The sequence below is a fragment of the Petaurus breviceps genome, unplaced genomic scaffold (genome assembly GCF_028583685.1).
Source record: "Petaurus breviceps papuanus isolate PSGF00001 unplaced genomic scaffold, PetGlider_PUasm1.0 176, whole genome shotgun sequence".
NCBI classification, from domain to species: Eukaryota; Metazoa; Chordata; class Mammalia; order Diprotodontia; family Petauridae; genus Petaurus; species Petaurus breviceps.
Window position 1 is genome coordinate 28,592,822 of NW_027185771.1, and position 27,958 is coordinate 28,620,779.

The 27,958-nt window shown below is 36.5% G+C and overlaps 1 long non-coding RNA gene across 1 annotated transcript in view; it reads left to right on the forward strand.

Moving 5' to 3' along the window:
* Positions 1-7,930, forward strand: part of LOC138159634 (uncharacterized) — a 31,255-nt gene extending 23,325 nt beyond the window's left edge. The window contains exon 2 of the long non-coding RNA XR_011167930.1: positions 7,305-7,930. This is a non-coding gene — a long non-coding RNA (uncharacterized lncRNA). The remainder of the gene's footprint in view (positions 1-7,304) is intronic.
* The last annotated feature ends 20,028 nt before the right edge of the window (positions 7,931-27,958 follow it).

Genomic DNA, 27,958 nt, shown 5'->3' on the forward strand with positions numbered 1-27,958 from the left:
TTTGTATAAAATAATTACTCTTTTTAGCTCTTTGTTATGGGAATGGGAATCTAAGATATTCCCTGCCTCTAGGCCCTTTGATAGCCTTAAGTGACTCTGAGAACCTTCCTTGATTTGAAAATATACTCTGTCCCCTAATAGGCTGAATGTGGTCACATGGAGCCTGTGGCAGGAGGCTTGATATATGTTTGATTAAAGCAAGATTGTTAAGCCATTATAGTTGCTTTCTTCTAGAAAAGCAGATCTAATAACCTGTGTTGGCAGCCACACTGGGTATGCTAGGGTGCTTGCTGAACCACTCTTCCTTAATGGTTTTACTTTTTTTTTTTTCAAATGCCTTATTGATTTCTGCTTTACATCATTCATTTCTGCCAGATTTTGAGTTACAAATTTTTTCCCCATTTTCCCCCTACCCACCACCCCAAAATAGCAATCCCACAGGATATCTCCTCCTCCAATCTGCTCTCTCCCATTTCATCTCCCATACCCCCTTTGATTTTTCCAGTAGGGTAGGTGGATCTCTATGCCCCAATGCCTGTATAGCTTATTTCCCAATTACATGTAAAATAGTATTAATAATTGTATTTATATATTTTTAAACATTTGATTTTAAAACTTTGAATTCCAGATTCATTCCCTTCCTCCCTTGTCACCCACCCTTACTGGGAAGATAAGTAATTCAGAATAGGTTGCACATGTGTAGCTATGCAAAACATTATGATAGTAGATACATTGTAAAAGACTGACTATATTTCCCTCCCTCCTATCCCACCTCCCTCTTATTCTATTCTCTACTTTGATCCTGTCTCTTTTCTAAAGTGGGTGCTTCCAAAAAAAATAAAAAGTGGGTGCTTCCAATTTCCCTCCCCCCCAGCCTACCCTCCCTTCCATCATCCCCCCTCTCATCCCCCTCCCCCTACTCACTTGTAGAGTGAGAAACTCTATTTAGTGTGTATGTCATTCCCTCCCTGAGCCAAATTCAATGAGAATAAGGTTTTGACTTTTTGCCTTCCTGTTCTTCCCCTCCATTGTTACCATTTTCCCTTGCCTCTTCTATATGAGATAGTTTACCCCATTCTGTCTTTCCCCATCTCCTCTTGTTATATTCCACTCTCACTGCTTAATTTCACCTTTTAAGTATCATCCCTCCCTATTAAATTGGTCCTGTGCCATCTATGTATACTTGTAAACATATATACACACATTCACATATGTATTCATATGCCCATATAGCCTCCTATATATATATATATACATATATATTCCCTTCAACTATTTTCATACTGAGAAAAGTTTCATCAATTACAATTATTGTTTTTCCATGTAGGAATGTAAATTGTTCAACTTTGATAAGTTGCTTATGATTTATTTTCCCTGTTTACCTTCTCAAGCTTCTCTTGCTTCTTGTATATGAATGTCAAATTTTGTATTCAACTCTGGTTTTTCATCAAGAATGCTTGAAAGTCCACTATTCCACTGAATGACCTTATTTTCCCCTGAAAAATGATACTCAGTTTTGCTGGGTAGGTGACTCTTGGTTTTAATCCCAGCTCCTTTGACCTCCAGAATATCATATTCCAAGCCCTTCAATCCCTCAGTGTAGAAGCTGCCAGATTCTGGGTTATCCTGATTGTGTTTCCCCAATATTCAAATTGTTTCTTCCTAGTTGCTTGTAATATTCCTTGATCTGGCAATTCTGGAACCTGGCTATAATATTCCTAGGAGTTTTCTTTTTGGGATCTTTTTCAGGAGGTGATTGGTAGATTCTTCCAACCTCTATTTTGCCCTCTGGTTCTAAAACATCAGGGCAGTTTTCTTTGAGAACTTCCTGGAGGATGATTTCTAGGCTCTTACTTTGATCATGGCTTTCAAGTAGCCCAATAATTTTTAAATTATCTCTCCTGGATCTATTTTCCAGGTCAGTGGTTTTTCCCCTGAGATATTTCACATTGCCTTCTATTCTTTCATTTGTTTGGATCTGTTTAACATCATCTTGATTTCTCATAAAGTCATTAGGTTCCTTTTGCTCCAATCTAATTCTGAAGCAATGATTCTCCTTGGTGAGCTTTTGAGATTCTTTTTCCATCTGGCAAATTCAGCTTTTTAAGGCATTCTTCTCCTCATTGCCTTTTTGAACCTCTTTTGCCATTTTACTTAGGCTATTTTTTAAGGTGTATTTTCCTCAGTTAGGATGTTGACTCTCATAATTTTTTTGCATTGTTCCCATTTCTCTTCCCAATTTTTCCTCCATTTCTTTTATGTGTTTCTTAAGGTCCTCTATGGCCTGTAACCAGCTCATATTTTTCTTGGAAGTTTTTGGTGCAGGAGTTCTGACTTCACTGTCTTCCTCTTGTTCCATGATTTGATCCTTTTTGTCCCCAAAATAAGAGTCTAATGCTGGATTGCTTTGCTTGGTTTGCTTCCTTTGCCTGCTCATTTTGCCACTCAATTACTTGACTTTTGGGCTTTTTGTCACAGTAGGACTGTACTACCAGACAGGGGAGCTGCATACCAAACACTGGAGATTTCTCACCTGCTGAAGGTGGTGCCCTCTCTGAAGCCTCCACATGCTCTGGCAAGCTGGTCACACACCCCAGGACCTCCACCCTAGACTGCAATCCAGATCCAAGCAGTTTAAAGCAAGAACAATTACCCCTCAGACTGGTTGATAGGTCCCCCTACACTCTGCAGGGCAGGAGCTGAAGCTACCCGTGGGGGGCACTGCATGACTGTGGCTCTTCGGTCGACTTCTCACCCCGAGGGAAGAGGCTGAGGCACTCCCAACTACTGGATCCCAAAATCCATACTGCACTGACATCTCTCTTTGTCCATAGTATCCATATGTTGATAAGTCTGGAAATGGCCACAGCTGCTGGTGATCTGGAATCCCTCCAGCTGGGGGTCAGTCAGACCCCACCCTGGGGCTAAAACCTTAGGTGTAGGGCTGGGCTGGGCTCCCAGAGAGCTGGGCTGCCTGATTCCTACTGGCCTGCCGGGCTGTCCGCAGCAGGAGTTTAGCTTCTTTGTGTCATTTTGTGGGTTCTGTAGCTCCAAAGTTTGTTCAGAGTCCCCTTTTACATGAATTAGGGGAGGTGGAAGCCAGATCCCCTCGGAAGTCCTGTTTCTACTCTGCCATCTTGACCTATGGTTTTACTTTTTAAAGTCGTATCATATTCAGGTCTATCCCAGTCTTTCTCATGAACTACCCAATTATTAATGACAATCTTAGGCATAGATGCCTTTTATACATGCAAAAAGTAAGTGGTCTGTCCTTATTGAATCCATTGTAATCAATCTTTGATATGTACCTTACGTTTCTCTTGGCTCTTATACGTCAAATTTTCTATTATTTTCAATTTGTTTTTAACAGAGTCTTATAAGTTGATCAAATGTACTTTTTTCATTTAGAATTATGATTAATTTTGCTGGGTATGATATTTCTGGCCAGAGCCCTAGTTCTTTTGCTCTTATAGACAGATAGAGATATAGAGATAGAGATATATAGATATATAGTGTTCCAAGACCTGCAGTGCTTTAGTGTCTCTGCTGCTAGATTCTTGTGTGATTCACCATCATAATTAATTTGATTTTTTCTTGTTGCTTTTAACATTTTGTCTTTTAGCTTGGGGTTTCATAATTGGCTATAATATTCCTATGAGTTTTCTTCATAGGATCTCTGTTAGGGAATGCTTGAAGGATTTTTTCTATTTCTAGTAGTCCCCACCCCCCCACCCCTAACCTTGTTCTAATGCTTTAGGAAAATTTATTTAATTATTTCTTATATTATTGTATTGAGATTATTTTTTGAACATAACTTTCAGATAGTCTTATTATTCTTGTTTTCTTGTCTTGATCTGTTCTCTAGATCAGGCGTTTTTCTTATGTTTCACTTTCTCTTCTCTCTTTTTCTTCGTTTAATTATTTCTTGATCTCACAACATCACTTGATTTCCTTGTCCAATTTAAATTGTAAATTCATCATTTTCTTCCTTAAGATCCTGGATCTCCTTTTCTAATTGGCTGACTTTCTTTTCATAATCTTCTTGTTTTTCTTGGATTATCCTTATTTTTTTTCTTTAGATTTTCCTCCATCTATCTCATTTGATTTTTAAAGTTTTTCTATAGATTTTTTTTGGGGCAGGTGACCAACCATATGACATTACTCTTTGTGTTAAAAGAGGGTTTCTTTGCTTCAATATCCTCTGAAAATGAACCTCCATCTTCTCTAATCCCATAATGACTTTGTATGGTTGAATTATTTCTCTTTTCCCTGTGCTTTTTTGGTAGTAATAGCTTAATTTTTATAATCACTTCCAGCCCTTGGGGGCTAGTAGGGAAGTAGAAATAGAAAAAATCCATCAAACACCCCTTGACAGAGATCCTATGAGGAAAACTCATAAGAATATTATAGCAAATTCTGAAACACCAAGCTAAAAGACATCCCTTGGGGGATGGTGCCTCTTGCCTCAGATCTTCAGTTCTCCCCTCTAGCCTAGAACCAAAGTCAAACCTAACAGCCTACTATTAGTGCCCACAGTCAGTGGGGTTCTGCCCCACTGCTTCTGTACTTACTGGACTTGTGCTGGTTCTTTTTTGCCCCACCACTCTCTGCAGTATAGCTGGGTCTGGCATTCCTTTCAGCAGAGATTCCCTCAATCTTCCCAAGCTCAGATGTCCAACTCCCTTTACTATCCTGGGGTTAAAACTTTGGGTACCTGGGCCCAAGGTGGCCTCCCAACCCAATTATCCCCAGGGCTTACCCCTTGTTGTTAATGGGAGACTAGCCTGGAGGTGTTTGTTTTTCACAGGGACCAAAATTCATCCTGGGATTTTTCTTCTGGTCTTCTCAAATTGTCCCAGGAAGACCCCTGTTGTGTCCCTATCCTTATTTATTTTAATCTGTACTTTTTTTGCCCAAAGGTGCTATTTTTTTCTCTTTTGTGGGGGGAAATCTTGAGAGCTTGGAATTTTGTGGTCTACTCTGCCATCTTCTCAGAATCCTCTCCTGCAGATTAAAATATTAATATAGGAGATCAAAAGTTAGTCAGAACAACAGGTAAGTTTGGCCTTGGAGTACAAAATGAAGCAGGGCAGAACCTTAATAGAGTTTTGTCAAGGTAACTTGCTGATCAGAGCAAGCACCCTTTCAACAATCAAAGCACAACTCTTCACATGTGCATCACCAAATCATCAGTTATGAAATCAGATTGATCACATTCTTTGCAGCCAAGATGGAGTAACTCTATCTAGGGGTGGCGAACCTGCAGCCTCCAGGTCACATGTGGCTGTTTCTTTGGGTGTAGCCTTTTGGCTAAGTCCAAGTTTTATACAACAAATCCTTTTATTAAGGGGAGTTGTTCTGTGATTTAGTCAGAGGCCATACTTGAGGACCTAGAAGGCCACATGTGACCTTGTGACCACAAGTTTCCCACCCCTGTAGTTCAAATAAGATCTACAGGAGACTGTGACTCAGATCATGGACTTCTTATTGCAAAGTTCAGAGTTGAATTGAAAAAAAAAAGTAGGGAAAACCATCATACTATATGGGTATGACCTAAGCAAAATCCCATTATGAAGTGGAAGTGATGAACAGATTTAAAGGATTAGATCTGCTAGAAAGAGTGCACAAAGAATTATGGGTGGAAGTATAGGAGGAAGTAACAGCAACAACAAAATTCCAATGAAAAAGTAAAGCAAGAAAAGAAAATGATTGGTTAATGAGATTTTACAAATAGCTGAGAAATGAAAAGAAAGGGAAAGGAGAATGGGAAAGATGTATTCAACTCAATTCAGAATTCTAGAGAACTGCAAGGTCTGATAAGAAGGTTTATTTAAATGAGTAATGTAAAGAAATAGAAGAAAAGAATGGGAAATACAAGGGCTCTCTTCAAGAAAATTAGTTATCAAGGGAAAGTGTCATGCAAAAATGGCATGATAAAAGACAAAAGATGGTAGAGACTTAACAAAAGTAGAAGAGATTAAGAAGAGGTGGCAAGTATATACAGAAGTCCTATACAAGAAAGATCACAACACCAATAACCATGATGGTGTGGTTATTGATCTAGATCCAAACATACTTAAGAATGAAGTTCAGTAAATCTTAGGAAGCATTGCAAAGAAAATGTTAGTCATGGTGATGGATTTTTGGCTTCATTTAATTGAAATCCTAGAAGATGATGCTAGTAAAGAGCTACACTCAATATACCAGCAAAATTGGAAAACTCTCAAATAGCCACTGGATTGCAAAAGGTCAATTTTAGGTTCCAATCCTAAAGAAGGGCAATGTCAAAGGATGTTCAAATTACTGAACAATTGCGTCCACTTTACATGAAAGCAAGACTTGGCTTAAGAGTCTGCAAGGTAGGGCTCAGTGATATGTTTACTGAGAATTACCAGAAGAGCAGACTGGTTTTTAAAGAGGCAAAAAAACTAGAGACCGAATTGTCAACATTCACCAGATTGCGAAGAAAGCAAGAGTGTTAAAAAAAAAAATCTACTTCTGTTTCATTGATTACAGCAAAGCCGTTGATTGCATGCATCCCAACAAAATGCAGCAATTTCCCAAAGAGATAGGAGTGCCAGATAATTTTATCTCCTGAAAATTTGTATGTGGGTCAAGAACAATACATTTAGAACTGAACATGGAATAACTAGTTAGTTTGAAATTGAAAAAGGACTATGATAAAGCTGTATATTATCACCTTATTTATGTAACATGCAGAATTCATCACATAAAATGTGTAGTTGAAAAAATCAAAAGCTGGAATTCAGATTGCTAGGAGAATTATCAATAATCTCAGATATGCAGAAAATTAATTTTGATGGCAGAAAGTGAAGAAAAATGAAGAAACGTCTTGATTAGACTGAAAAAGGACAGTGGAAAAGCTAACTTGAAGCTTAACATTAAAAAAAAAATCACTAGAACAAACAAACAAACAAAAATCCCTAAGACCATGGCACTGTCAGATTTTATATTCTTGATCTCAAAAGTCAGAGACTGCAGCCATTAAATTAAAAGATGTTTCTGCCTTGGAAAGGAAGCTATGGCAAATCTGGACAACATACTAAAAAGTAGGGATATCATCTTACTAATAAAGTTCCATATATAATCACAGTTGTTTTTTTTTCCAGTAGTAATATATGACTATGAAAGTTGGATTATAAGGAAAACTTTCTACAGTTTTATATATACTATATAAAGAGGAACAATATGAAATTAGACTGGAAAGGTAGTATTGAATTCAATGCTGCAGGAATTGAAATGACCAGCTGATTTTTCTTTTTGGTTTATTTGCTTTGTCACAGAGTGCTACAGAATCAACATTTTCAATACGGGATGACAGAGAAGCCTTTTGGAGTCCCTTCTACAAGAAGAATATCAAATCAGTCAATATTTAAAGAAATTTATTCAGTGGATGAATATTGATGTTGAAAATTTAATACTTTAGTAACATAATGAAAAGAGAGGACTCATTGGATAAGTCCTTGATGTTAGGAAAGATTGAAGGCAAACGGAGAAGGGAACAGCAGAGGATACATGGTTAGATTGTGTCATGGAAGCAATAAGCATGATCTTGGATAGACTCTGGGACATGACAGAGGACGGAAGGGCCTGGTGAGTTATGGTCCATGGGGTCACAAAAAGTCAGATGTGACTGAATGAATGAACAACAACAACAACAACAAAGATCTATGCATACAATCATACTTCATGCCAAAATGAGAAATCAAATGTGGATTTCAAGTTAGGGAAAATGGATTTACAAGACTTGAAACTCATTGAAGAAAAAGCAACTGGATTTTCTGTACCAGGGCTAATGTAAACTATTAGAATAATGGTGGGAGTTATGCTGTTTCTCAGATCTTCATGATAAACTCATCATCCTTCAATTGAAAATGGGATTTGATGAAAGGAATAAATATTGCACTGACATTGTGATATTTCCTCATTTCTTCCCTTTAACCTGTGTTTTGAGATCCGTTTATTCAATCTACATTCCAACCAATCTGAGCTATGAATTACTATGAAGTTAACATTCTACCACCTATCTTCATTCCTTCATATGGCTTGTGCCTTATGACTGAAATACACTCTACTCCTCCATGAAAATGGCTTAGAATAAGTCACTCACTTCAAGTCTCAGTGAATTGCCAATTCCTACATTGTCTTCCTTGATCTCCACATTTGTCATTTTTCTCCCTTTTCAAGTAACTTTTACTCTTCTTTGTATAGCATACTGCATCCTTCCTCATCCCAACCACTTATATTAGAATAGAAGTATCTTGAAGGCAGGGAAGAGACAAAGCTCTCCCGCACAAGGAGGGCAGACAATGTTTAATTTTGGATTCTGAGAACATCGAACAGATTTATTGCTTAATAAATTTATTTATTAAAATTTCAGTTTCAGTCAGGAAATATTACTTCAAGAAATATCTTCTGATTCACTTTAGTTGGCATGTATATATACTATATAAAGAGGAACAATATGAAATTAGACTGGAAAGGTAGTATTGAATTCAATGCTGCAGGAATTGAAATGACCAGCTGATTTTTCTTTTTGGTTTATTTGCTTTGTCATTTTCACATCTGAGCAGTAGTAGGGAAACAATCAGGGAAACTGAAGAAAATAGTTATGCCTGTACTTTATCCTACTTTACCAGCTATATGAAAGTTAAATGGAAAGAGGAGAGACTAGATGCATGGAGAGAATTAAAAAGACATTTACAATAGTACAAGCAAAACATGATGAGGCAGGAACTAACAGAATAGTACTGAGGATGGATGAAAGACAATGCATATTAGAGGGATAGTATAGAGGTACAATCAATAAGACTTGGTAATTAATTGGATATGAAAAATGAAGGAGACTCCAAGGTAACAAACCTGGATGCCTCAAAGGATGGTAGTACTCTTAAAAGAAATAAAACATTTGGATTAGGGATTAAGGTAATGATATACACACATATTATTTGAAAATAGGTTCATTATATGTATGTTCCTTGAGTAAACTACTTTTGCCTTGAAAATTAGCTTTAAAAAGAAAAAAAAGTGGATTTTCACATGACTCTGAGCTAGAAAAAATGGTCATGACATATAGTGAGCTGCTTAAACCCTGTGTTTTTTCACAAGATGATTAGCAGCAAAATGGTCTTGAAAGAAAATGAAAACTGGAAGTTTTCCACCAATATCATAAATTCTACTTGGAGACAATTAACATTAACATAGTGCTTTAAGGCTTAGAAAATGCTTTATAAGCATTATCTCCTATGTTCCTAATAACCATATTGTGAGGTAAATAGTACAAACCTGATGATCCCCATTTCAGAGACAAGGAACTGATATTTAAAAATGATTTTCCCTTAGTTATACAGCTAATTAAATATCAAAATCTGAATTTGAACTTAGATTCTTTTTCACTTTGAACTGAATTTGAAGGTTTTCTACTAAAATTATATTTGATTTGATTTTTTGAGGTTAGTTTCTCTTAATTTATGCCAGAACTTAATTATTAAGGTGCTATGATGTACAAATCATTATTCTAAGAAGAGATAAAAAGATAAATTTGATGCTTAAGAAACTAACAACCCAGTAGGGAGGGAAGGCAGTCATCCTTTCCTCCCTTCTCACATTCAATAAACTCTCTAAACCAAATACTATGTGAAAGGCATTGTGTTAAGTGCTAAGAATTATATACAGGTAATTAAGACATGGTCTTTGCCTTCAAAGAAATTGAAGTTTGACAGATAATAAGATTTGGAAGAAAATAAATATATGTTCTAATTATTATTTAGGAATATGAGTTGGGACAACTTCCTTTAAGTGACAGATATTTCTTAGACAAAACCCAGAAATGTTTTATTTCAATATTTTCATCTGCCATCATCAAAAGAAATAATCAATCCACATGGGCCAATTTAAGGCATATTAAGTAAGAATATTTATGTATATTTCTACAGGCAAGGTTCATTCTAATCTATCAAAGCACATTAAATATAGTGCAGGTACAATCAATTAAAATGTCTGAAAATTAATTATAACAAGAAGCAAACTCATTCAACTAATCAAAGGATGATCTAAATAAATTAGTTCTTAATCACAGCTTCAAAAAGAAGGAAAGAAAGAAAGCTACTTGGAGAAAGTGGAATGACTTCCATGCAGAGGTAACACATTAGAGATGGAAGAGATATAAAAACTTGAGATTATCTTCTTAAAAGTGGTCACACATGTACATACATATATTACACGTGTGTGTTGGCATTTTTTTGTTTCAATATTAGTTTGAAATTTCAGTATAATTTGCAAATTAATCCTTACAATATAAAAGGTAATCATGAAGTTTTAAAATAATTATACACTGAGGCCCTACAGATAACATCTATTGCAATCCCATTATTTTATAAATTAAGAGGAAACTGGGGATTATAGTGGTTAGGGGACATGAAAGCACTAACTATGAATATAATCCTTGTGCCATAAAAAAAAAAAGATACCCTATTTATGGTCATACACTTTGTAGAGCTCACTGAGAATGGCTTTCCTATTTGATCACTTAACTGGTTATATATCCTCAGAGAAGAAGTGGGATCACAGAGTAAGGTGCAGAGAGGAGAATCTCTAACTGATTCAAATATTTGGGTCTTTAAATTTTACTTTCCCCATAGATAGGAACTCTTCTCTTTATTTAACTCATTCCAGAACAAGTTTCTTGAAATCTTTGGTCTATACAAGCACTGGGATTAGAAGATAGATAGACAGACAGACAGACAAAGATAGGCTTTTATATAGATATATCTATATGTAGATATAAATATGTATGTATGTAGATAGATATGTATCTTTAAGGTTTGCAAAATGTTTTATAAATATTATCTACTTTAATATTTACAACTCAGAAAATTAGATGCTGTTAGTTTCATCATTTTATGGAGGAAACTGAGACAGATAGATATTAAGTGAGTTGCCCAGTACCTCATAAGTAGTTGTATGAAGCTAGATATGAACACAGGACTACTTGACTCTATATTGACCCAAATATTTGACTCAGTTAGAGATTCCCCTCTCTACACCCTACTCCATGAGCCCACTGCTGCTCTGAGAATATATAACCAGTTAAGTGATCAAGTAGGAAAGTCTGACACTTTAGTACACAATTCAATCTAGCTTCCTCCTGTCTCTGGCTTTTAACCCACATGCTGCAGTTCAATTATAGAGGTATAGGTAATTAGAACAGGTTAAGCACTGGGAGGGTTTTTAATTCAATTAAATAAACATTTATTAAGCACCTACTGTGTGCCAAGTACTATGAAAGGCAGTCCTTGCCCTTAAGGAGCTTACAATCTAACAGGAGAAGACAATACACAGAAAGGAGCTGAAAATGGGGGAGGGACCCATGGATACCCCTCATGGGGTAATCATGTACCATGAAGTAGAAACCAGGGGGAGTTACAGACAATGAAGAGGGAGGTTCATTTAGAGAGATTTTTACTGTGTGTCATTTATGAGCATGAGATATGTATCAACCAGCCTGTTCCTACCATATTCCAAAGCTCTGTGATGATTTCATCAACTTACAACTCAGTTTTTCAACTGAACCAATGACCGTTATATGATACTATAGTTTTTTCAAAGTCCTGAAAGCCAACCTCACTATTAGTTTTTCTGAACTAAGTTAGACTGGTCCTCAGATGATGCATACAGGGCTCATCATTAATTTAGCAAAGATCATAAAACCTTTCTCAATTGTTAGAACTTGCCGAAGGTTGTAAATTACTGACCTTTGACAAGCCAGCATCATCTCTACCTCATGATGAAGTATTAGCAGAGGTCAGTGTGATACTAAGGCAATCTGCAGATCTTCCCTGCAGCTTAACAGGCCCATGTGACTTGCTTTGAACTCTGACCCAGTCCACAGCTGAGTCACATGGAGGTGGTGGTGGGAGGAGCTTTCCAGAAGGGGCGGGAGCAGGAAGGGAAGGGGACGGGAGAAAGCGAGGGAGAGTGAGATGGAGCTGAAGAGAGAGGAGACCGAGAGAGGCAGAGCAGCTGGCCAAGGTGAGAGGGGGCATTTTGCCTGAGGGAGCTTGTCGGTGGGGAGACCTGATGGAGGGAAGGTTTGGGGATGGCTGTACTCCCGCACTGGTAATGTTTACAACTTTTTTATTACTGTGGTGTATTGGGCTTTCCCGTATATGGATAAATATCTTGATTTTGTCTTTGAAGAAGAGAGTTTGTTAAATCTTGCGATTCACACCTGGAAATATGCCTGCATATTCAGCATGGCCACTGTGGGTATTGCATTGGCAATAAAGTCAATTTGGCTAGACTATAATATTGATGAATGGAGGAAAGTTAATTGGGAACCAGATTTGGTGGAGCCTTTGAACCTCCCCAGGATAGATTTGAAGACTTTCAGAAATAATAAACTCATTACTATGCCTATTAATACATATTATTCTCATTTGGAATAATAATAATTATTAAGAAGCTTTTCCTGATTTTGAGCCCCAAATTATCTCTTTCTAACTTCTCCCTATTACCACTATCTCTGTACTATAGGACCAGTCATACAGGAAAATTCAGGGACAGCCAGGGTGTACTAAAATACCTCAGTCTCTAGAAAGTTTACTGTTAAATTAAAAGTGTGACTATTCATACCTTGAAAACCAGCAAACACTACAAACCAGGCCTTGATTTACTGCCTTTTTACTGTTTTGTCTGAAGAAAATGTTGCAGAAAATGTTAATAATGCACATTAATCTTGTTTTCTTAGTACATATACACTAAAATTATACATATACACATAGACATATATGTATATATGTATACATTGTAAGAATTATAAATGTGTGTGCGTATATATGAGTATATGTATATATGCATGGAATATATATGTATATACAGAGATATAAACATTTACCAGCATACCCCTGGGGAGAGCTGTTGTGTTATAAAACTCTTCCCATTTCCTTTATTCTTCATATTCTTATTGTGATATTATTGGCTTCCTTCCACTTGAGCATGTCTTCCCTCAAATCTGGTCCCCACAAGTGGATACAATATCCAAATGTTGTCTGAGTTTTAGAATATCATGCCCTCATGCTGGAAATTCTCTTCTATGAAGTGCTCACTTTTAAATAACTGCATTAAAGTCATTTAAAATTAATAAAATATAAATGAAGTCACACCATGAGGGCCAATCTCAGTACTTTAAAAATCTGTTAAAATAAAGCACTGTCATGGTGATTCAAGTGAATAACAAAGGATTGTTTTAAATTGGTCTTAAAAAGTCCACCAAGATTTTACAAAAAAGAATCTCCTTTTTGGCTCATTTGAAAAATATTCCAGTGGCAAAAGAACCTGATAGAGGGAGTATCTGTTTTTATAACAAAAGGACCAGATTCCTTCTAGTGACTGGAACACTTGGATTTTCATTCTGTAATGGACAGTAAATGATTAAATTTCCGCATTTTAATGCCACCCATTGCCTAGCCTGGTATTACAAAGATGAAATGGCTTAGACACAATTTGCTTAATGGGAATGTGGGATATGCCATGTGCCATCAAGACAAGGTCCCTCAAACTAACATTGGCTTGGAATTGGCTGCAGAGAAATATGAAATGACCTCTGAGCTCACTAAACCAATTATTCAGCTTACTATGCATTGAGGAAATTAATTCCTGGAGCAAAAGTTTTCATTGCATTCATAACTACAAATATTGTTCTTGGATATAAACTCTCTAGCTCACTTGACTCCATGACCTTTTATTTCAGTATGTCTAATAGATTTGTAATGTTCTGGATGAAATTTTTTAATTACTCCTCCTTATTCTTGAACATCTGATAAATATAAATCCTAGAAGATTCCAGGACAGAACACAATTCTACTTGTTAGTGAATCTGTGTAGTTCAGTGAAGTGCACTGGTCTTGAAGATAGGAAACCGTCTGGTTTATCCCCAACTTGACTATATGCTAGTTTTTTTTGCTAGCTAGTCAAGTAACTTGACATCTCTGTTCCTCATTTCTTCATCAGCAAAATGGAGATAATAATGTATACACTACCAATTTCTCAGGGCACTTGCAAGCATAAAATCAGATAGTGGATATGGAAATACATTGTTATTATAAAAGGTTATAGGAATGTAATAGACCATCCTTAGTTTATTTTAAGTAATTATTTTTTTATGTTTGGTATAGTAAAAACAGGGCTAGACTTGGAGTCAAGGACTGGATTCAAATCTTGCCTTTGACAGTACTAGCTATTTAAATTGGGGTAAGTTGTCTAACCTCTTTGAGCCTTATTGATATTTTTAAATTTTTTTTATCATCTTTATTTCCAAATATAGAGTGTTTCACTCCTTTTCCAGAGTATAAAATTATTTTAACCTTATAAAAATACCTGTGTACTTTGTTTGTATACCTTGTAAAACATTTTAATCAAATATAAAACCTGTTCAGTAAAATTAATGAGCATATCATCAAAGTTTGTCGGTACATTCCGTGATCCACAAATGTAGTCCCTATCTCTCACCTTTCTACAAAGAAGAAAAGAGGTACATTTTTTTCTTTCTTCTCCAGGTCCAAGTTTGATTTTTATAATTACATTGCACTTAGTTTTTCTTTGTTGTTGTTGTTTTTTTTTTAATTTACATTGGTGCTTTACTGTGCATATTGTTGTGTTCCTGGTTTTGCTTAATTTCCATCAACTTATATCTTACAATGCTTGTCTGAATTCTTTATATTTCATTTTTAGAGTGGGAATAGTGTATTATATGCACATGCCACAATTTGTATAGCTATTAGCCATTCCATTAATATCTCCTTTGTTTACTCATCAAAAAAAATAGTTTAAAATAGGTTGTGACGTATGTGGTTGTAGGGAATTTCTCCATTGATAACATCATAGATTCCTTTTTTATTAGTTGAGTTCTCAGCTTTTCCTTCCTTTCTTCCCTCCTTCCTACACTCCTTCCTAACTTCCTTCCTTCCTTCCTTCCTTCCTTCCTTCCTTCCTTCCTTCCTTCCTTTCCTTCCTTCCTTCTTTCCCTCCTTCCTTCCTTTCTTTCTTCCTTTCCTTAATAACTATGAAACAAAGATAAAAAGGCAACAGAACTATCGTGACCGTCACAGTCAGGGTTCCCTCTGCTATTTTATTGTTTCTACTTTTTCTCAGGATTTAAGGGTGAAGACCCAAATGACAGCTGGGAAAGATCATTTTTTTAACAGCTGCTAGTGGACTCTTGGCAAGAAGCAACAGCAGGTGTAGGGGGTTGTTTTGGATCTGGTCCAGAGCCTGTCACAATTAGAATCCCGGAACAGCCTCACTTTTCTTGAATCTCTTTCATGCAGACCATGAATCTGATGTCTTCCCCCCCCCACCTGCAATTTCCTCAGATTCAGTAAAATATATCTTAAATCCATGTTTCTTTTAGAGTGTTCACTCTCCATTATTTATCAGTAGAGTGATATTATATGTCATCCTTTATCTTCAGCAAAGATTTTTCTCACAGTACTTTTGAGCTGCCTAATGGCAAGAATAATTAGAAATATATTTCCCCTACCAATGATTTCTAAATGGTGAGCTCCATTCCCATCCTTATTTATAATATTTCTTCCTTTTTTTCTTTTTGGGGCCTAATTTTTATCATTCTCATCACATTTGTCAGATTTTTATACAGATAAGTGGTGACAATACATTAATCTCTTCACTGAGCAATAGTTAGGCATTTGGTGCCAATATAAAATTAGTGCCAAGAGAAGAACTCACCATTGTATTTTCTGTAATCAGGTAGCTTAATGGCAGTTAGTTTTTTTTTTCCTTCCTCCCTTCCTTCCTTCCCTGCCTAGAGGAGTAATTCAACTTAATATGTTTAAACAATAGGGGGAAAAGGTCAATGAATCACATCTTTCTCTGAGATTCTATACAAGTAGAGAGTGTTTGGCTTAATTATATTGTCTCATAATCAAACAACTCATAATCAAATGAATCTCTGTGGCATAAGAGAAAGGGTGCTAAAATAGGTTTGATTCTTGAATTAACCACTTACTACCTGTGTGACTTTGTGCAAATTAGTTTCATCTTCACCACCTCTGTTTTCTCATATGTAAAACATGAGGTTTAGGTTATGTGACCTGGACGCAGAGGTATATTGGTAAATGTTTAACGACTGGCTGTCTGACAAAAAACAAACAAACAAATGAACAACCATAACAACAACATATTACACAGTTCCAGTGGGTTATCATTCTAAATAACCAATTTTAGGAAAAAGCCTAGACAAGTTGGATGGAGTCCAAAAGAGTGTGACGAGGATATTATGGATGTGTTTATCTCCGTAATAATGGTCTGTAAGTATTGCAACAAGAGGGATGTCTCCAGGAATGTGCTGGTAAATATTTAACAACTGGCTCTCAGGACAAAAAAAGAAGGCACAGCACATTTTTAAGTTTAATCTGCATTAATAACATTTTCCAATCATTTTAAAGTGAAGACAATAAAAATAATAAATCAAAGTCTGATTTGTAGTGTTCGCAGATTTCTGAGCTGTAAATTTCATGCTGAAAATTTAACAATCAGCTAATCAGAACTGTTTGGATTGGTCTTAATATAACCTTGCTTGTAAGATCATTTAACATTTTAAGGATTTGAGGGGCGGCCAGGTGGCTCAGCGAGTAAGAGCACTGGCTCCAGTGTTGGGATGACCTGGATCAGATCCGGGCTCAGATCTCAGCACCACACCCAAAAATAACTGGCCGTGTAACCTTGAGCAAGTTACTTAACCCCAATTGGTTAAAAAAAAAACAAAAAACAAAACTTTAAGGATTTGACTAGTGATTAATTACTAGTCACTAGTATCTCTCAGATTTGTTGTAAGGCTAAATTGAAAAATTATTTGTACAATACTGTTTAATACTTAAAGTGCTAAGTAAATACAAGTTATTATTATTATTACTGACTTGCCTTATAGAAGGTAAATTTCTTAAATTCAGGGTTCATTTCAATTGCTTTTATATCTTTAGTACCTGACATAATCCCCCACATCTGTGAAATGCTTATTTATTCATCAAAATGTAAGAAGAGAGGAATGGTAGGATGGGTTCAGGTTATGAAGGACTTTAACAGTCAAATTTGGGATTTGATATTTAATCCTGAAGGTCCTGAAGGGACCTTCCTAACCCTTCCTAATCCTGAAGGGAGTCACTGGAATTTTTTAATGGTGGGTTGACATGGTAAAACCTGCATTTTAGTAATATCAGTTTGTCAGTATAGACTAGGATGGAAGAGATAAAGCAAAAAGACTATGCAGAAAAATATTATCACATTTCAAAAGATGAAGGTCTGAACTGGGAGAAGTTTTTTTCTCTTTTTTTTAGAGGAGGGAAGGCAAGGCAATTGGGGTTAAGTGACTTGTCCAAGGTCACACAACTAGTTATGTCAAGTGTCTGAGAACAGATTTTAACTAAGGTCCTCCAGACTCTAGGGCTGGTGCTCTATTCCCTGTGCTACCTGGCTGCCTGAGATGTTTTTGTTCATTCTTTTCAGTCATATCTGACTCTTCATGATCCCACTAGGTTGGTTTTTTTTTTTTAAGAAATTAGAGCAGTTTTCCATTTTCTTCTTCAGCTTATTTTCCAGATGTGGAACTGTGGTAAACAGGGTTAAGTGATTTGGCCAGGTTCACACAGCTAATAACTGTCTGAAACCAGATTCAAACTTATGAAGATTAATCTTCCTGATTCCAACCTCAGTACTCTATCCATTGAGTCATCTAGCTGCCTAATAATGAGAGACATTACAGAATTATAAGTGACTTGGTAGTGGATTGGTTATATACGACAAAAGAGAGGAGTCGATGCTGATACCTAAGTTTCAAGCCTGGGTTGAAATGAACCTATCGATACCATCAACATTAACAGGGTCTTTTGAAAAGGGCGGGATTTTAGGGAAAAGAAAATGAGTTAAGTTTGAGGTCTGTATGCTATCTAGTTGAGATATTCAGTATACTGAGTGGAAGTCTGAAGAGATATTATAGTGAGACAAACAGATGTAATGATCTGCATAGAGATGAAAATTGAGCAGATAGGAGCTAATTATGTCTCCATTCAAAAGAGAATAGAGGTGAGAGAGTAATAAATGGCCAAGACAGAATCTTCGGGATAACTAACATTTAATGGTCGTGACTGTATTGAAGATCAGGCAGAAGAGACTGAGGGGTTTATATAGGATCAGAACTAGATGAGAGCAATGCCATGAAATCATAGAGAGAATATAGTATCAAGGAGACGAAGGTGAATAACAGTATCAAATGCTGAAAACAGGTCATGTAAAATGAAAATTGAGAAAAGGGCATATTTGGCTAGTAAGAGAAAACTGATATCTTTGGAGAGAGCAGTTTTAGTTGAATTACAAGGTTAGAAATAAGAAATGGAGAAGAGGAACTAATGGTAGGAGTTCAACAAGCGTTTCCATATGAAGGAGGAGGGATATTGATGATAGCTACTTGGTGTGGTAAGATAAATCATGGGTGATTTTTTTGGGAGGCGAGGTTGAGGATGGTGATAACATGGACATTTTCATAGGTAGTAGGCAAGTAATCAGCAACCAGAAAGAGAATGAAGATAAGTGAGGTATGAATAGGGAGGATAAAGGGAGCAATTAGTTGGAAACGGCAGGGTGGAAAGCATCTTTTGTGAATTTAGAGTACCTTGCCTTAGAAAGGAGAAGTCCATGTCTCCTATAAGACAGGAGTAAAGTAGGGAGATAGTAGCAGAAGGCATCTCAGTGATGTAGTAAGAGGAGAGGAAAACAGGGAGCTCTCAGTAAATAGTCTCAATTTCTTTTCAGTGAACTATCACACAAGGGTCCTCACTGAGAGAGTGGGAAAAGAGGGAATCATAGGAGCTTTGAGGAGGGATGAAAAGGTTTGGAAAAATCACTATGGTGAATGGAAAAGTGAATCATTTAGGGAGGGGGCTAAATTATAAATAAAAACTTTATGATCTCATCGAGGGGAATGTTTCCTTTAGAAACATAGAGAGTGATTTGTATAAAGATGGCAGAATAAAGTTCAAAAGTTGATTGTTACATACTTTCAAAATCATGGAGTATTTGAATAGCTCACCTGTCACTCTTGCTGATTAATCCTATTCAAGAAATCTTTAAAATTCCTACAAATGTTCAAATGCATAAACTCTCCACCCATCCTTAAAGTTTAAGAAAGCTTTTCTATCCCTGCCTTAGCCAAAAAACCAAAACTACTGCTGCCCAGTAAAATAAATATCTTTAGATGAAATAAACCTCTACACCTTTTGCTTTCTTGACAAAGAAAACTTTGTTTTGCCATATTCCCAAAAGAATTGCAAATTAAATAGGAAACAAACAGATCTTCTTTCCCCTGCTAAAGGCCATGAAAGCCAAGGCTGTATGCCTGGATGTTGTCCCACAAACAAGATGACCAGTTAAAGATCTGAGATATCTTTTTTTTTTTTGCCTTTTTTGTAGGGAGGGCAGTTGGGATTAAGTGACTTGCCCAAGGTCACACGGCTAGATTTTTGTGTTAAGTTTCTGAGGCCGAATTTGAACTCAGGACCTCCTGATTCCAGGGCCGGTGCTCTATTCACTGTGCCACCTAGCTGCCCAAGAGCTGAGATATCTTAACATGAAGATCCAGAAATAGGGAACATTTTATCATAAACTTAGAGGTAGAAGGAACCTCAGAAGGAACCTCATCTGATCCAACCCTCTCATTTTGTAATTGAGGAAAGTCAAGGCCAGAGAAGTAAATACTTGTTTATTATAACACAAATATGAATCTCAGAGTCAGGATTTAAATATGAAATTTAAATATAAAACTAACCCTTCTTGTCATAGGGTTACAATTTCTCATCCAAACCCAAGAAAAATTGAGAAAAGTTGAGGATGACAAATTATAATCCAAAAATGATTTGACAAACCACAGAAACTAAACATTCAGAGCCCTCTGATGCCATCAAGTATAACTTATACCTCAACTAATTCCTTCTAAAACCTAGCTAAAAAGCCAGTCTCTATTTGAAAAACTCTAGCAAGTGATAAACCCTCTACCTACCAAAGTGCCTTATTTCATTTTTGAAAAGTTCAAGTTGCCAAATCAATCTCCTTAAAGCTTCCTTCTCTGGACCCTAGTTCTGACCAATGGGGCCTAGCAAAAGAAGCCTACTCACTTTTGACCATTATAACTCTCAAAATGTGGGAAGGCAGTCCACATGTGAACACTATGTTTTACTCATGTTAAACTTTCGTCATCCTTTTTAATAGAGAATGCCATGGTCTCGACTTCCTTAAAATAAGATTCTTTCTTTATATTCACTTCAGCTAGTTACTGATCTCCAAAATTATGGTCCCTATGCTGCACATTGACCTCCAACTTGATGGAGTTTTTGTTTCTTGGAGGTAGGTTAGCTTTATTTCATTTAGTCCTATACTCGTAAATGACTATTGTGTCATGAACAAAACAATATTGTGCTAGTAACTGTGATTTGCCCATAAGGATTATTCAGCTATCTTTATTAAGCAAGATATTCTGCATTTCATTCTGCATGTTTCAACTAACCTCATCTATTGGTCTATCTATATTTGACCCTATTTTTTCAGTCTTCACTTCCTACTGTGTATCTTCTTCATTGGAAATCCATTGTAGTCAATTTTTTTTTTTTTGCTGAATACTGTTTATTTTCTCTCCCAACATGTTCTAGAAATAAATGCATTATGATTGTGGCTGAAGTGGGAAAATGGGAACAGAATGATATGTGGCCCAATGTTTAGGAGTCTCTGTTTACAGCTTGAAGGCATCTTTTCTACCCCTTTTAAGCATTTTGCCAGTTTAAACTGCCTCAAAAGATTTTCTCGCTATAATAATTCTTCATTAATAAGATGGCAACATAATGGAAAGCTACAAAATGCAGGCAGGAAGTGCTGCTTATAGAAAAGGAGGATAACCATGTTACTTCTATAGAAAATATGCAGAATATGCCATGAAGCAGGGTGTAGGAGGAATTATATTAGCATTAATGTTATCTTGTTTTTGTTTTAGGAATCCCTCCTAACCATTTCATTTTTATGCCTTTCTTGCTTGAAAAAAACAAAAGAAAAATCTTGGTCTGGGATTAAATAGACCTGGATTGTAATTCTGTCTCTGACTTACTGGACAAATCACTTCATTTTTCATATTATCCTCCCCAACTCACTTTCCCCAGTAAATTGAGATTGGATCAGAGGATCCTGAAGGTGCATTAGCTTAATGAGTTTGTCAGATGGATTGTTCAATAATCCTTTGCAGTCATATAATGTTCATGATATTTTCACCCATGGTTCCTTAGGAGATTCCACAGAAGACATAGCATGATTAGCTACTGAAACAATTTTATATATGTCTTTCCTTTCTTGGAGTAGATGTCAGCTCTACCACAACTTCTCATTCTGTATGTCTTCTTCTTGCAATATTATGTAAAATTGTATAAAAGGTACACCAAAGTGGTAAATTTTGTTTGATTCTGAACTCATTGCCCCAATTCTCCAAACAAAATAAAGGAGTATGTTTTATTTCATAAAATTTTACAGCACGCTGATTCTTTTTTCTTTTTCATATGTTGGCATATAATTATTTAAGCTGAAGAACAGGTTATGAGGGGGGTGGGGGCAAGGGAGGAGCCAGGGAGCTGAGAGCCTCTCATCTGTGTCTGCTCTAGATGGGGCTGATCCTGATTTCTGAGCCTTAGTCCAGGGCACACAAGGAAGCACAGAGTTACACATCCAGCCAGAGGCGGGGGCTGGGATTCTCCTTGGATCAGCAGCACTGCTTTCTTTTAGGAACTGAAGCCTAGTGCTAAGTTCCATCCCACATATTGCTTATAAAACATTCTTGTAGTTAAAGTCTTTGTGCTAAAGAATTCTTTCCTCTCTAACTAATTGTACTTTGCTTCCGTTTCTTTGAATATACATCCAACTTGTAAGCTGCCTACTCAAGATCTTCTCCTTGCTCCTCAGTTAAAGTGATGTGATCCAGGTAAGGTAGAGGGCTGCAGATTTCTCGTTTAAGTCCTTTAGGTTTCTACTTATGTTTACTGCAATAGCTTTCATTTTTAGATACTTCAAGCTAGTCAGTTTGTTCATATTTTCCAGAAGTTTATAATCTTCACTGGTGGCTATCAGCTCGCCCATCAGGTACCTGGCCATTTTGGAGAACATGTTCTGGCACAGCCCTGTGATGTCCGCCTCAGCGGGCTCCATGGCCTCCTCAGCCGTCTCCACCATGGCATCGTCTAGGCCGAGGAAGGGAGGAAGGAGAAAAGATGGAGGAAAGGATGGGGATGGGGGAGAGAGGGGAAGGGAGAGAGGGAGAGGGAGAAGGAAGGGGAATGAGACAAGGAAGGGGAGAAAAGGGGCAGCTTAGCTGATTTTTTTTTCCCTGTCAGTTACTTTACTGCCTTTAATTCTTTTTTTTTTAATGCAAATTTTTATTTTATTTTTTTTTAATTAATTTGTTTCCTTTTAGTTTACAGGATTCAATTCCACAATTCCTTGAGTTTCACATTTTGTCCCCCTCTCCCCCCCCTCCAAGGCGGCATATAGTCAAGTATAGGATCTGTAAATACTTTCACATTATACATTAGTCAGGTTATAAAGATGGATTGTATCAGATGGAATGAAAATTGGTAAAGAGGACATAAAACCAAACAAAAAAAGTTAAAAGACCAGGTATTTTGCTTCCATCTTCATATAAACTCAGTTCTTTCTAGTTCTTTCTCTGGATGCACACATTTCTCTCCATCATGAGGCTTTTGGGATTGACTTATATCACTGCATTGCTGAGAAGAGTCCAGTCTATCAAAGTCGGTCATTACACATACGTTGTGTCTGTAATTGTGTACAAATTTCTCCTGGTTCTATTGGCTGATTCTTAATGGTAATAAGTAATCATATAGCATAAATTCAATCAGTTTATTTCATATAACTAGGAGAGTGAAAATCAACAAAGCCTTTAATGGTCAGAATTTAACTCAAAAGTTGAAAGTTTTATTGCTTGGGATAAGTACACAGTAAAGCTAAGAATATGGACTAGAAAGTCCAGTCATACTTTTATAGATTTAAAAAAAATCAATTTCATCTGTGTACTAATCAAAAAACAATCTTACAAATTAGAACTTCTTCTTGTCATCATTGCCTATTTCTTGGCAGAGTACTAATATTATAATAAAGGCAAAGAAACCCCTGTAAGGTACTAAATACAAACTATGTGAAATTTCTAATCCTATGTCAAATAGTTTTCTAGGACCATGGACTTTAAATCAGTCCCAGATATAGGCAATAATTAGAATCCTGAACCTGACAGTATTAAATAGCTATATGTAGATGTAGTTGTTCTTAGTCCAAGTGGCAAAATACTCATCTTCTTGGCTGGAGTGGTTTTCTGGACACCTTACTTTTAATGTATGGAATCAAAGGGTCAGTAGATGGACTGGAAGGTTTAAACTATGTAGGTTGTAGTAGAGATCGGCTTTCAGAATAGATATATCATTAGAGATTATCTGTCTCATACTTGGTCAAAATTCAAAACCCAGCACAGAAAACCAAGTTTATAGCATTAAATATGTGAGTTGTCCTGATCATGTATTTTCCCTAATTACATGGATTCGTAGCAAGTAACAACACATGTAGTACTTGGCTATATAAGATGCTTATGTTTGTGTCCTCTTAATTTGTTCTTTGATCAGATAGATTCACTGTGTATGTTATTTTCCTACCTGAAAACAGGGCAATCTGTGAGAGAATGAATACCATGTATACATGGAGATATCTCATCATGACATTATTTTGTTAAAATATTATTTGATTAATTTTGAAAGTAATACATGCATTTTTTATGCCTTCCAGGGGCCAAGTTTAAGGAAAATAGATAAATGTTTCCAATTGATCATTTGTCTTTTGATTCTTTAAAATTATAACATTTGGGGTGGCTTGGTGGCATGGCGAACAGAGCAGCGGACCTGGAATCAGGAGGACCTGAGTTCAAATCCGGCCTCAGACACTTAATAGCTTCTAGCTGTGTGACCTTTGGCAAACCACTTAACTCCAATTACCCTGCGTTTCCCCCTCCTAAAAGCTATATATATATATATATATATGTATACACACACACACACACACACACACACACACACACACATATATACATATATATACACATACACACATACATACATATATATAAAATATTGATATAAAAAATCTTGTGATGCAAATCACAGGATCTTATGATAGGATTCCTAGAGTTCATGTATTTGAACTCCATTTGGAAGATGACAAAACTGACTGAATTTAGAATAAAAAACCTCAATCAATTCACATGCATTTATGTGATCATTTTACTATAATCTTTCTTCTTCAGACCTTATCTGGAGTGTTGTGTTCCATTTCAAGGCATCAAAAATTTTAAAAAGACTTTAATAAACAGAGAAATTTAGAAGAAAGGATAGTGAAGAATCTTGAATCCATGTCCTATAAAGATGTGTTGAAAAAACTGTACATATTTAGCCTAGAAAAGAGAAGACTAAGAGAGGACATAATAATAATTATTTCCCTGCCTTTAAAAGACAGTCACATGAAGAAGGTATTGGATTTTTTTTTTCTGTTTGTCTCTTTAAAGAGGATTCAGAAGCACTGGGTGGAATGTGCAAAAAGTGGAATTAGAATTGATACCAGTAAAAACAAAACAAAACAAAACAAAACAAAACGCCAAGCAAACTAACTTCCTCCAAACTGACTTGCTTAATTGTGGCAGAGACTGTCTTGAAAATTGGTCTGTTTCTTCACTCCAGATATTTTTTTTTGCCTTTTTTTTTTGGAGGGCAATTGGGGTTAAGTGACTTGGCTAAGGTCACACATCTAGGTTTTGTGTGTGTGTGTGTGTGTGTGTGTGTGTGTGTGTGTGTGTGTTAAGTGTCTGAGGCCAGATCTGAACCCAGGTCCTCCTGACTCCAGGGCCGGTGCTCTATTCACTGCGCCACCTAGCTGCCCCAACACTCTGAATATTTTAATGTAGCATCTGGATGACCTCTTTTTAAATACTATAGTTGGGATTAATTTAAGGTATGATTTGAATTACATGTTTATAAAAATTCCTTCTAGTTTTATAATTTTGATATAAGGCTGTCCTTGAGCCAAATCTTCATTGAAATTATAGCTTCTAAGAAGCAGAACTAAGAAAGAAGTTCATTTCAGGGTTAGAGGGGAGTCAGTTCAAAGGCACACAGGTGGGAGATGAAATATTTATTTGAGAAGGAGTAAGTAGGACATATTTGCTTGGCTATTGTGTGTGTGAATAACAGTAAAGTGTAACAAGTCAGCATAGATAAGTTGTGATCATGTTTTGAAAGAATTTAAACAAACAGAATTATTTTATATGATGCGGAAAGTAATAGGAAGTTACTGAAATTTATGGAATAGAGGATCTTAATGGTAAGGTTCATGCTTTGGGGAAAATCACTTTCATATTTATGTGGATAATAGGTAGTGATTGAAAGTGAACAGATAAAAATGACTCTACTATTGTGAATATTATTGATTAGTAGATGGTGTTATCTTTAACACAGAGTGAAGTTTGGAAGAAAGGTGAGCAGTGGGGGAGAAAAGTATTGAATTCTTTTGGGGGCATACTGAAATTTATATGCCCATGGGAAATTCATTTTGAAATGTATACTTGATGGTGGTAGGAAACTACAGCTCAGGAGAGAGACTAATTCTAAATACATAGAGTGGGGAGTAAACAGTAGATAAATGAAAATTAATTCCTTGTGAGCAAATGGGGTCACTGAAAAAAGAAAGTAGAGTAAGAGAAAAGAATGAGGCACAAGGAAGAGCCCTGAAAAAACTTACCTCTGGGTGCTGATCCAACAAAGAAGACTGAGAAAGAACAGTGAGGTAGGGTAAGAACTGAAAGAAAAGACTGTCACAAAACTTCAGAGAGGAGAATCAAAAAGGAGTAGTAAATTCTGCAGAGAGTTCAAGAAGTTTGAAGATTGTAGGAAAAAAAAACATGAGTTTTAGTAAGAAATAGATCATTGGTTTACTTTGAACATAAGAGAACAATTCTTGTTTAGTAACTTAGTTGAGAGCCATATAACAAAGGACTGAGAAATGAATGAGAAGAAAGGGATTATTAACAATAGCATAGAAATATTTTTCTATGAGTTTTGCTGAGGTTAACAACTTATAGAAATAAGATTCAGTAAGGAATTTTTAAGAAGGTTAGAGACTTAGGGGTAGCCAGGTAGCTCAGTGAATATAGAGTTGGGCCTGGAATCAGGAAGACCTGAATTCAAATACAGTTACAGAAACTACCCACATGTGTGACCTTGGGCAAGTCACTTCATCTTGTTTGCCTTAATCCACTGGAGAAGGAAAAGATAAAATACTTCAGTATCTTTGTCAAGAAAACCCCATGGACAGTGTAGTCCATGGGGTCACAAAGAGTTGGACATGACTGAATGAATGAACAACAAAAAAGAGAGTCATATTTGAAGGCAATAGAGGAGTCAGTTATGAGAAGGTGAAGAGTAGTGTCAGAAAGAATGGTTACCTTGTGAGAACAATTTCCTGAAGAAGACAGGAGTGGCTAGATATAGCAATGCTTTTCATAAAGGGATTCACCTTGGGTAGGAGGAGAGTTTCCTTTTCTTCAGAGATTGTAACAAGGAAAAGAGAATGGAGGATGATATTGAGAGATAATGAAATAGAGAAACAGAAAAAGGGAGCCCCAGAGAAAGGCATCTATTTTTTCAGTAAAGAATGAGACAAGAACCTCCGCAGTCTTAAAATAGAGATAAGGATGTGGCAAAAAATGTGCAAGAAAAGATAAACTTTACAATAAGCTGATATGAAAAGTGGAATAGAGAATCTAGTACGTAGGGTTAAGAAAATTGCCTTACTCAGTGATGGCCTTGCTAATATTGGATAACAGAAATCTGCAGTGGATCAACATAGTTGAATGATATGACTTCTTCCCCCTCCATTCAGTAGCATGTGATGGAGAGTGGAAGGAGTTATTCAGGTTTGGGGTTTGACGAGGAATGAGCTATCGTAAGGCAATGGGAAAAATGGTTGAAGAGCAGAGCATTGTGTACAGTTGAGCTGACTACATCAAAGGTCCAAAATAGGAAGGGAGGAAAGTGACATAAAAGTAACAGTGATGACTTGGGAAAGTAGAAGAGTGAAGGGATTGGGGGGTTATAGAAAGGTTGAACTTTAGAATACAAGGAGTAAGACAAAGGGGAAGACGGATGGTAGAAATATAAGAATTCTGGGTGATGGAAAAAATCAAAGTTGTGAACATCCCCCTATGAAGATGAAGTGGAGTAGAGAATTAGGCCATGTGAAACATATGGGTGAGAAATTGAGATGTTAAGATTATTTAGGGAATCTCAACATGGGCAACATACTTTTTTTTTATCTTCTGCACCTTGGCTTCCACTTCTATAAGACAAAGCATTTGAACAAGATCATCCTTAAAGTAACCTTCCAACATTGCATTCTACAGGCCAAAAGTATAGGTGACCTATCTAATATCACAAATGTAGTAAGAAGAAGAGATGAAATTGGAGCATGGACTTGACAACAATGCATTGCTACTCAGTACACTTACAGAGAAGAATATGTTGGCAACCCCACAACACAGTGTAGTCCCATTCAAAAACTGCCAAATATATTCTTAACCGACAGAATGAAACTAAATCAGTCTCTGGGACAAATTTTTGAAGGTATTTTCTGACTGAGTAAAATGTATAATATGCCAAGTCCATTTCAAGCTTCACCATAGTGTTAAGGTACAAGACACATCTCTCCTCCCCTTCCCTCCTCTCCCTTCCCTCCTCTCCCCTCCCCCCCCCTCCCCTTCCCCTCCCCCCCCCCCCCCCCCCCCCCCCCC